Source organism: Mirounga leonina, unplaced genomic scaffold, assembly GCF_011800145.1.
Source record: "Mirounga leonina isolate KUSES-001 unplaced genomic scaffold, KU_Mleo_1.0 Mir_165, whole genome shotgun sequence".
In the NCBI taxonomy this organism is placed as follows: domain Eukaryota; kingdom Metazoa; phylum Chordata; class Mammalia; order Carnivora; family Phocidae; genus Mirounga; species Mirounga leonina.
In genome coordinates, this window is record NW_023270415.1 from 54,922,611 (window position 1) to 54,931,293 (window position 8,683).

Below are 8,683 nucleotides of genomic sequence, written 5' to 3' on the forward strand. Positions count from 1 at the left end.
TGATAAAGAAAAGAGCACTCACCAATGCAGATGTGATATGTTCCCATACTCTAACAGTGCTGTCATGACGTACCACCTAAAGTACAACGTACTTGCATGTTCACAAGAGCAGCATGACAGGAAAACACATGTACATATTAAACTTACCAAAAAACACCTTGGTTTATATGTAAAACAGACTTAGTTTCCAAACATAGATAATTTAAACAGGCTTTTGACCTCAGTGAACATCTCTCCGTGCTGTGTATGTATTACAGAAATGCTAGCATCTTTGGTTTTTCCTTCTAATTGCCAAGGCACTTTTATTAAATGGCAGCCAAGAAATTTCCTCTACAGTACCACCCACCTAATTAGTTCTCATTTTCTGCCTCAGAAGCTGCTCTTCTCAGGACAACTGCCAGTGTGAATAATCCTTCCTTTAGAGAAAATTCTAGATCCCCATGCTGCCCACACTGTGGTGTGGATTTGTCCTCTATTCCTCCAGAGGAACTCTGCTCCCCAACCCACCCCAACACACACAGACACACAGACACACACACACACACACACACATGCCCTGAAATTAGACAGAGATCATAGGTACATAGATGGATAGATGATAGATAGACAGACATAATATTATGGAGCCATCTTTAATTAATTCAAGTAAATAATTCACCTATTCGCCTTACCTAACAGAACAATTAGCATCTCAGCCTAAAATATTTGCTTTTAGGTCATTTCAGTTTTCTTTAGAATGAATATGCCCTTGCTTTTAGTTTATGTAACTAAATGTCTGTTCATAAGTTTTGCTCAAAATAAAGACAATTCAAAAGGGAATTCAAATCTCAATCTTTCTAGGTATTAAAACTTAGATGTGGCTTTTATTTTTTTTTAAATTTTTTTTATTTAATTGATAGAGAGAAACACAGTGAGAGAGGGAACACAAGCAGGAGGAGTGGGAGAGGGAGCAGCAGGCTTCCTGCGGAGCAGGGAATCCAATACGGGGCTCGGTCCCAGGACGCTGGGATCATGACCTGAGCCAAAGGCAGACGCTTAACCGACTGAGCCACCCAGGCACCCCAGATGTGGTTTTTACATAAAATATTTCCTTCAGCTTCAACCATTTAATAGCTATAAAGCCTCAATCCAGAAAAAAAAAATTGTCTTGAGTTTCATCCACTGCTTCTCACTACATTATCATTTCTGTTATCAAAAAATAATGCCTTACCTAAATAAAACAGTGTTATATTCACATGTTCATCATTCTCTGAACCTCATTGTTGATACAATATTTCTGGAAGTTTTAAAGCTGTTCAGGAGCATAAAGCAGCAGAATCATTGCTTTTTACTTGATCACCAAATTTTCATGACCAAGTCTTGCTTATACACCATGTTTCTCTAGAGTGCTGCCAGTTCTTTATGGTGAATCTTCAAGTTTATAGCAAATTGCTTGTTAAAGTTTTAACTCTAAGTAAGTTCTGGACTTATTTACACATGGCGATGAAATTTTTATCATGCTGTGAATTTCAATGCAGTTGTCAATTCTGCTATTTATTCTTAGGTTTGCAATATCCTTATTCACATTAGATTTTCTGTTGTTATAAATCAAGTTCCAATTTCTCCATAATATTTGAATTAGAAAACACAGGATGCAAGGTTTTTAACTTCCTACTAATATCACTGCTTATATTTTAAGAGAGAAGCCAAAGTGAAATTCTAACGAAGTGGGCTTTCAGAAATTGAATGTTGTCAAAGAAGTGCCATAAACTAAATGTAAGAATCATGGTAAGATTGAAATTTCCTCTGTAAAGCAGCCATTGCCGGCTGTCCCAGGAGAGTCCTACAACAACACAGTGTATTGATCATCATAATATTCCGATCTTTATTAGGAAAATGAGCCAAAATTACAGTAGAATGCTTAAGTTAAAAAAGTTATGTTATACCAGCTAAAAAATTAGGAGCAATAATTGGGAAGGTTTAGGGAAGTGTTTTTCATGAATGAACTGTTCTCTCTATATATTCAAATAAGATTCTAGCATGCCATAGGTCAAGTCTGTGGCCCATAGTACATGCAGCTTTGGGAAATTAAAAACAAAATAAAGCTATCACCTACAATAAGATCACTTCAGTGTTTTAGAATCTAAAACCTGGGAGGTAGGATTTCCCCAAGGGAGTATTTTGTGAGTCTGTAATAGCCATTGGGTGTAAGTAGCACATACATATTTAAATAAACATTATTTTATTATGAAATATTATTCATGTGTTTTTATAGTTAAGAGCATTATGTTGAATGTTTTAAAATTTATATGTAAAAGGTGATATTATACATATATTTGAATCCAGGAGATTAAAAGGAGAATTACACAATATTTATCTAATAGGAGAAGGGACTTTGATAGGATGGAGGAACACTGCTACTTCAGCAAGGTCTTCTTCATCTCTTACCATGGTCAACTGCTGTTAGCATTTGAGGAAACACACGCATACTTCTTACGTGACTATATCTTATGTTCAAGTCCACAGCATCTAGAATAGTTCCTGGCACATAGTAGATTTGCCATATATGTATGTTGATTTGGATCAATTACATTAATTACCCGATGCCTACTGATGTAGCCAAACAAATGTAGCATTATGTAAATCCCTATTGGGCACCTGTTTGCAGACAGACTCAGTATATTACAGTGTTAGTATAAACTGAAGCCTTAAGTTTAAGGCTCATGGCTTCTTTATTGCCAGCTCAAAATAAAAATATGGAGGAAAAGACCTTTCATTGGCCTTGATGGGTCATTTCTCCTTTATGGCATCCCAAACTAATCACAATGGTCAGAAAGTTGAGTACGAAAATTCAAAGGGACCTTGGTCAACACTAAGAGATACTGTATTGGAAGTCTTGCCAAAATCTTGGGAGTGGAGTAAAAGAATAGCAGTAACTCATAAGAAAGTTGAAATGGGTTGTTGGATGGATAAACTAGGAGTCACCTTTGAGAATCTGAAGATTATGGAAACTTTTCCCAGAAAGATTTATATGTACACTCACACAGAAACATACAAATTATGTTTTATTACACATCAAAGATGTTTGTTTCAAAACCCAGCTTCCCTGATTTTGAGTCAGGTGTGGAGCTGGTTGAATATGAAACAGCAGTTGGTAGCATTGAGGCTACTCGCCACACAGGAAGCCCGATCTACAAAGAGAATGCTGCTGGGCACAACAAAGCAGAACTGAGGGAAAGGAAGAGAGAGATCTGAGTCCTTGGACCCAGTTTTGCCTGAAATTTGTTTTGCCCACAATTCCCAGTTGTATGAGGCAATAAATTTAGCTTTTAATTTGTTTGATTTGGGTTCTATCACTTGAAACCAAAATAGTCCATTCAATACTGATGAGTAACTCTCAATATATTAAGAACAACTGCATTATGATATTAGCAAAATTATTTGGCCTCAACATCAACCAATGACACTGCAAAATCTTTATGTTAGTAATTAATTTTTTTCTTTTTTTTATTATGTTATGTTAATCACCATACATTACATCATCAGTTTTTGATGTAGTGTTCCATGATTCATTGTTTGCGTATAACACCCAGTGCTCCATGCAGTATGTGCCCTCTTTAATACCCATCACCAGGCTAACCCATCCCCCCACCCCCCTCCCCTCTAGAACCCTCAGTTTGTTTCTCAGAGTCCATAGTCTCTCATGGTTCTTCTCCCCCTCCGATTTCCCCCCCTTCATTCTTCCCTTCCTGCTATCTTCTTCTTCTTCTTCTTTATTTTAACATATAATGTATTATTTGTTTCAGAGGTACAGGTCTGCGATTCAACAGTCTTACACAATTCATAGCGCTCACCATAGCACATACCCTCCCGAATGTTAATTTTAATTATTTTTTGCTTTTAGCCTAACAGAAAGAGAATGCATATTGTGGCACATGGATGCATCTAAATTTACCTTGAAATAATTATGGATCTCTTTTCTTGAATGACAGTGGCCTGTTAATTTTATTATGAAGTACCTGAAAACTATTCCCAATAGGAAATTAGAATAAGGCCCATAAAGGATAAAATACTTAAACTCAACATGGGTTATGGAGATGAAGTTTATTGAATGCTGACACTTAGAAATATACCCGGCAGTCTGTATATGACTCTTATGGTGGGAATTGTTTTCTTGATGATTGCCATAATATTATGCATATAATTTTTTGTTTAATTACTATTTATTTGAAATATATTTTTATTTAGTGTGATTAAAAGTCATGCTAACAACAGTTAAAACATGTTCTTTTTTTTAAGATTTTATTTATTTATTTGAGAGAGAGAATGAGATAGAGAGAGCATGAGAGGGGGGAGGGTCAGAGTGAGAAGCAGACTCCCCGCCGAGCAGGGAGCCCGATGCGGGACTCGATCCCGGGACTCCAGGATCATGACCTGAGCCGAAGACAGTCGTCCAACCAACTGAGCCACCCAAAACATGTTCTTTAATTTTTAAGCAGCTGTGCTTTTTTGGGGGGTTGTTGGGCAAATTTGGTGTGACTTCTTAAAAACTTTAAACAAACCACAGACCTAAATGTGCTGCAAATCCAAACTTTCTGTGGCAATAGATCTTCTCAGACAGACTTTCACAGTTCATGATGGTTTTCTCTACTGGTATCTTAGCTACACATATGGAAAGTAATTTCAGTTAGAAGCCCATTTGCATGTTCTTTTTTCCTAAGGAGAAATATAGCTATGATATTAAAACAAAGAATACAAAATATAAGTGCAAACATTTGGTTTTATAATAAAGTTATTGAAATAAATTAGAATTTTTATTCTCTAGTTTTTAGCAATTCCTGGGATTCTGTATCATGTTGAAGAAAGAAATTTACACCACGTGTATATGGCTCTTATAATATTGTCGATTCTTATAGAAGATGATGGCTTCACTAAATCATTCATTAAGTGGTAAATTACCATTACTATGATTAGAATCACAAAGTTACAGAATAGACATATCCCTCCACAAGATTTGTTAAGGACTTAGCATTTCTTTATTCTTTTCTTTCTGGTAGATTTTCTTCAAGAACTGGACTTAGAAATAGCATGTCTTTCTTCAGATTTATGAAGACATATATTTTTTTCCAAGCAACTTAACAGCATGTGATGTAATTGTTGAAGCACTGAGGTCAGACATGCGGTAGCTTCTGTAAAGATGTTTAAAATCTACTGTTTGCCACATACTCCCTGTGGTCTTTAAATTAAAGGAACCACAAAAGCAACCAAACGTATAGAAAATATGTCAGTCTTTTTCTCCCAAGGGAATGTCCCCCCAAATCAATTTCCCTCCATCTTAAATTTCAAATGAGACATTTCAAAGGATTTTGAAGATAAGCATACTTCTTCTATTTATTATCCCATACCAACACATGTGGATAACAATGGAGTCCCATGTTTGTTTTTTAAAATATGAACCATATGGTAGATTTATGGTAAAACTAAGGAGTTTTAATTCTGAGATTAGAAAAGCAAATTTTACTGTTCCTGTAAGCTTAACAACAGTCTCCATTAAATTCTTTAAATTAATTGAATGTCTCATACAAATTAATTGTGTAAATAATTGGCTATTCTTCTATTGTTTTAACTAATTTAACTCATTTTTTGAGACATAGAAACTAATAGTATACTAGGAAATTGATCACTTGAGTCCCAGACAAAAATTTTCCAGAGCCCCAAAATTAATTAATCAGTTAATACTTCTGGCCTAAATCTACAAGCTTAACTGCTTTGATCACAGAGTTGTTCAAATCAGTCAGAGAACTGCCTTCCTTTCTCTAAATTCCAAGGATGTTTAACACACTTGACTGGTTTTTGATTATCTTAAGGATCACAATGGTCAACTAATTGTGCATGTTGCCATAGTTACCAGGTATCTTTTCTTTGGCTGATTAAACTTGCAAGGTGAAAAATATTTCCACTGACTATTCATTATACACATTGGAGGCTGAAGGTTAAAAATACCACTCATACTCTAATTATTACACTACCTGGGTATAATGAGTGCTGATCTCATAGTTCCACTGGACTTTATGTACAATTTGTTACAGCCCAGAAGATGCTTAATGTCTTATTCCAATTGGTCAGTGACTTAAGGTGACTGAATATATGGATTGTGTAATAATTATTTTTATTACTTTAATTCAAACTAACTTCATTTATAAATATCATGTTCAGTATTGTAAGAAGAAATTTTGTATTTGGGGAAAGTCTCTTATTTGAAATGGAGAAAAAAAGGATAACTTTAATTATGAACTTTAAAATATTGATATCATAATTACCAAAAATTTGCATTCTTTGAAAGAAATTTTATTTTACTTACTTTTAGTTGTGTTATAAAGGAGAAAAAAATGCATGGTGCTACTTTCCTTTCATTGTTTCCATGGAAAGAATTGGAACATATTGATAGATAAATAACCTTGAAGGTGATAATTTAGTAAGGTTTTAAACTAAGTTATAGATTTGTGAGAAGTTTTAATTTAAGAATTGACATCACTCTTCTAAATATTTTCTTTTTTAATTTCTTTTAAATATTTTCATAGATATTGATATATAAGGCCAAGAAAATTCACATTAAATAATTTTAACTTATATTAATATTTTAGAAGGAAAATAACAGATTATTTTTTGTGTATTTTATACCTATTCCATATTTGGACGGCTTTGAAAATGTGGGTTAGGGTCTGGAAGTAGATCTAAATAATGTCTTTTGTACTATTTTGTACAACTTACAATTTTCTTTTTAGGTAATAAAGAGATTCTATCTCTATATTTCATCTTGCATTTTTTTTGGTAAGGAAAATTCTAATTGTGGGATAAGAAAACAATATTTTTCATTCCTCCAAATTTTTAGTCCACTTACCCAGCTGATTAGATCTGTGATGCTCACCACTCATCCCAGACATGATGGGATATGAACATCCTTCTGTCCTTATAGATGAGAATGTATCTATTTTTAGAGGAACCACCTATGATAGTTAATGAAACTAAATGGTAAATCGATATTCCAAATAGACCTCTATTTCAAAAATGCAGTATCTTAAAACAGAATGTCATAATGTCCTCATATTTTGCTGAACTGTCCACAGTTCAGAAACAATATTTGAATCCCATGCAAGATTAGAACCATGATGTGCAAACATCTCCATTAAATGGAATTTAAAAGTCTTCTAAAAAAACATTAAAAGTGATACTTTCCTTAAGCTTGAATTGTTTTCTGGTCATATTATTTGTCATAATATGATCTCCTTATTGAAAACTACAGATATCTGCAGTGGCCAAATGAACAATGCGATAATGTCTTATTTCTGTATGCACTTCTTGATAATTGTGGTACTGAATTACACTGTCTTCAAGGACACTCCCTCCTACCCCCATTAATAATACTTCAGTATAATAATAATTTTCAAATGTCCTGAACAAAAAAAATATATGTAAAAGTGCAAGGAAAAAAAGCATCACCCAGGACATTATGTGTAAATATTTGCACTTCTCTTCATTATTCAGATCTGAGCAGAATAAAATGACTTCTATGGACAGTTATAGGCCATATGTACTAGGGATACACTTGACAAAAACAAGTATCCAATTAGATAGAAAATTATCCAATCACCTGACTTATGACATTTTATTTTATTTTATTTTTTTTGACTTATGACATTTTAAAAATATTAATATAATTGGGATGGTGGTCAGGGCTTAATAAATAAATGCTTATACAGGTAAAATTAAAAATATTAAAAAATAAAAGGAGTGAAGATAATGGTAATTATAACAAGGAAACAGATTAAAGGGAAGGAATACTATAAAAGCAGTGCAAATGATGAGCTTTATATAAAAACGAAGAAAACATTAGTCCATGGGAAAATATAAAAATAGAAACAGATGCAATACATGGTATGAGAATTTTTAAAAGATTTTCTTTATTTCTTTATTTGAGAGAGAGAGAGTGCTTGTGCGCATGAGAGCACAGGGAGGGGCTCAGGGGGAAGGAGAGGGACAAGCAGATGCCCTGCTGAGCGTGGAACCCCAAGGGTTGGGGAGGGGGAGTTGCAGAGAGGAGGGGATGGGTGGCTCTATCTCACCACCCTGGGATCATGACCTGAGCCGAAATCAGGAGTCAGATGCTTAACCAACTGAGACATTCAGACGCCCTATGTAGTATGAGAATTTTAAAAGGAGTTTATATTTTGACTTAAAACATAGACTATGTGCTTGGCACAAGGTAGATATAAGTAAGTATTAAACAAATGAAAGGAATTGAAAAACTTGCATACTTACAAAATGAGAGTGATAACATTTTCATGTTTGTTTATTAGCTAAAGAAGTGATAGTATTCTTAATAAAATTACCATAGAAATAATTTATTATTATTATTATTTATGTTGGCTTCCAAAGGAAGAGTTTCAATATATGAAAACAGACTAATGATGGGGAAACATAGAAGGTAATATGTTGTAAGTTCTTACAAAAAAAAAAAAGTGGCTATTATGCTCATTAGGGGTCAGTGTTAGTTATTTTATTATCATAGAAGTTTATTAATGATCTGGAAAATTCTGTAAGTCATATATTAAAATTTGCAGATGGCTCTGGTTATGACTATTTGCTCATATGATGTAGTATTACTTTATTATTTCTTGAATTTAATAGTGACGCTCTTATGTTG